A 3,841-nucleotide genomic window follows, 5' to 3' on the forward strand; every position below is an offset into this window, starting at 1 on the left:
GTGAATGGGGAATCTTTTGGTAATCCTAGCATGGGAAAGGGTCAACACGGGTACTTCAACCATATCAGGAGGCTGTGTTTATGGCATCAGTCAGCTGTTCAACCACATTCTGATACTGCCGGCAAGTTCAATAAAAACGAGAAAACAACCACCAGGAGAGATTAGGTGACTCATGGTCACAAGCCCCTTCCCCACACAGGACTAGCGGCAAATAGTCCACAACTCAGAGGAGAGATTAGGTGACTCAAGGTCACAAACCCTCTCCCCACACAGGACTAAGGGACAAACACTCAGCAACTCAGAATTACTTGGGGATATATGCCCAGGCAGCCCTAACCAACAACGACAGCCCACTCGGTTCCCAGGCTGTGGAAGCTTTATCTTCCCTTGCTCAATAAACTGCATTGCTGTTCACGATGTCAGTCCGTGAACTCTTGTTTGGAGCTGAACACTCACCACGGCCCTAAGGCTCTCTGCTGGATTCTTCCTGCAAGGGAAGCCAAGAACCTGAGCCCGGAGCCCAAGCTGCGGATATGGTCACAATATTATCTATAAGGCAAATTGCGGCCTGGCGTGGTGGCTCACAGCTGTAATCCCAGCACTTAGGGAGACTGAGGCTGGTGGATCATCTGAGGTCAGGAGTTGGAGACCAGCCTGACCACCACGGGGAAACCCCCTCTCTGCTAAAAATACAAAATTAGCTGGGTGAAGTGGCTCACACCTAGAATCCCAGCACTTTGGGAGGCCAAGGCGGGCGGATCACAAGTTCAAGGGATCGAGACCGTCCTGGCCAATATAGCGAAATCCTGTCTCCACTAAAATAAAAAATTAGCTGGGTGTGGTGGTGCACGCCTGTAGTCCCAGCTACTCGGGAGGCGGAGGTTGCAGTGAGCTGAGATCGCACCACTGCACTCCAGCCTGGTGCCTGGTGACAAAGTGAGACTCTGTCTCAAAAAAAAAAAAAATACAAAATTAGACATGGTGGCGTGCCCCTATAATCCCAGCTACTTGGGACCCTGAGGCAAGAGTCTGGCTTGAACCCAGGAGGCAGAGGTTGCGCTGAGCCAAGATCACACCATTGCACTCCAGCCTGGGCAACAAGGGCGAAACTCTGTCTTTAATGATTATTTATTTATTTAAAGATGGGGTTTCACCATGTCAAGCTGGTCTTGAACTCCCAACCTTAGGTGATCCGCCCAACTTGGCCTCCAAAGTGCTTGGATTACATGCCTGAGCCACCACGCCCAGCTGAGAAACTCCCTCTCAAAAAAAAAAAAAAAAAAGAGAGAAATTGGAGAAGTCACAAATCTTGTGGCCTCTGGACATATGACCCCGGGCAGTGAGGGGGTTACAGAAACTACACCCATTCTGTAATCTCTGTTTTGTGACCTCTGGCCAGAGGACACCTGAGAAGTCAGGGATTATAGAACTGTGACCATCTCCTAGCAGCTTTCAGGCCCTTCCGGTAATTCTAACCCTGTGGTCTTTCAGTGGATTTACAAAGGCAATGTTCAGTTCCTGAGCAAGGAGGGGGTAGTTTCAGGGAGGGGCTGTCATCATCCTTGCTTTCTAGTCAAATTCTTATCTAAATTCCCCCCAGAGCTAGCTTGGCCTATGCTCCAGAATGATCAAAGAGAGCTTAGAGATCAGAAGCTACATAGAGTCAGCTATGTCAGGTTTCTCTAATGTCATAGTCATGCAAAGGTGGTCTCACAGGGACTTTGGATGAGAGAATTTCTTTTCTTTTTTTTTTTTTTGAAATGGAGTCTCATTGTGTTGCCCTGGCTGGAGTGCAGTGGCACGATCTCGACTCACTGCAACCTCTGCCTCTCAGGTTCAGGCGATTCTCCTGCCTCAGCCCCCTGAGCAGCTGGGACTACAGGCATGCACCACCATGCCCAACTAATTTTTTTATTTTTAGTAGAGATAGGCTTTCAACATGTTGGCCAGGCTGATCTTGAACTCCTAACCTCAGGCGATCCTCCCGCCTCGCCTTCCCAAAGTACTGGGATTAAGGCATGAACCACCAAGCCCGGCCATGGCCACCTTTTGTGAAAAATAAAGCTCTCCTTTCCAAACTTTAAATAAGTAGTAAAATAAAACAAATGATACATACAAGAAATACACCCCTATAATATGTATACAGTTGAAAACTATAATGTTGACAAAAGAGTCAGACTCTGTAGTATATTTGAAGAGATTTATTCTGAGCCTAATATGAGTGACCAAAGCCCATGACACAGGCCTCAAGAGGTCTGGAGAACATGTGCCCAAAGTGATCAGGCAGCTTGATTTTATACATTTTCGGGATGCATGAGACATCGAATACATTTAAGAAATACATGGGCAGTTGGCCAGGCATGGTGCCTCACACCTATGATCCCAACACTTTTGGAGGACAAGGTGGGTAGATCATTTGAGGTCAGGAGTTCAAGAGCAGCATGTCCAATATGCTGTAACCCATCTCTATTAAAACTATAAAAATTAGTCGGGCCTGTTCTCACACCTGTAATCTGAGCTATTCGGGAGGCTGAGGCAGGAGAATTGCTTGAACCCAGGAGGCAGATGTTGCCGTGAGCTGAGATTGTGTCACTACACTGCAGCCTGGGTGACAGAACCAAACTCCATCTCAAAAAAAAAAAAAAGAAAGAAAACAACAGAAATACATGGCCATGCTCAGTGGCTCACACCTGTAATTTTAGTACTTTGGGCGGGTGGCTCACCTGATGTCAGGAGTTTGAGACCACCCTGGTCAACATGGTAAAACCCTGTCTCTATTAAAAATACAAAAGTTAGTCGGGCATGGTTGCATGTGCCTGTAGTCCCAGATACTCGGGAGGCTGAGACAGGGGAATTGCTTGAACCCAGGAGGCGGGGGTTGCAGTTAGCCAGGAGCATGCCACTGCATTCAAGCCTGGGTGACAGAGCCGAACTCTGTCTCAAAAAAAAAAAAAAGAAAAAAGAAAAGAAAGAAAGAAAGACATTGGTTTGGCTCAGTAGGGACAACTGAAGGGTGGGGGGCTTCCAGGCTGTAGGTCAATTTAAACATTTTCTGGTTGACAATTGGTTGAGTTTGTCTAAAGACCTGGGATCCATAGAAAGAAATGTTCAGGTTGAAATAAAAGATTGTGGAGATCAAGGTTCTTTTGAAGTCTTATAATGGCCGTCCTTAGAGACAATAGATGACAAATGTTTCCTATTGAGACCCGTAAAAGGTGCTAGACTCTTAGTTCATCTCTTCCGATTGAGAGGGCCTGCAAGAAAAAGATCTTGTTACATTAATAGAGATTCTTTACTGATGCAAATTTCCCCCCCCAATAAAGGACAGCTTAGCAAAGCCCTTTCAAAATATGGTAAAGAGACATGCCTTGGGGCAAAATATCTTGGCTTTCTCCTCTGTCACACTATGTTATGCCAGTCAGACTGTTAAGTAAGTCACAGAATATAGGGCTAAACAAAACTCATGTGATGAGAATTTACAGTTTTAGGGCATGACTCTCTAGACTCCTTAGGAATTTGGACAAGATAAAAAGGTCAGAAAGGGCTGGGCGTGGTGGCTCACGCCTGTAATCCAAGCACTTTGGAGGCCAAGGCGGGCGGACCACCTGAGATCGGGAGTTCAAGACCAGCCTGACCAACATGGTGAAACCCCGTCTTAAAAAAAAAAAAAAAAGTCAAAACTTAGTTCTTACTAAGATGAAGGCATATGCACCTTCCATCCGCTTTAGGGCCACCACTCTCTTCATTATTCTCTTTCTTCCAACAATCCACCTATGTGTCTTCCAACAATTTATAAAAATGACCAAAAAGACAATGAAAATGGTTTTTTTTTTGTTTTTTT

The sequence above is a fragment of the Cebus imitator genome, unplaced genomic scaffold, assembly GCF_001604975.1.
Source record: "Cebus imitator isolate Cc_AM_T3 unplaced genomic scaffold, Cebus_imitator-1.0 Scaffold15, whole genome shotgun sequence".
Lineage (NCBI taxonomy): Eukaryota > Metazoa > Chordata > Mammalia > Primates > Cebidae > Cebus > Cebus imitator.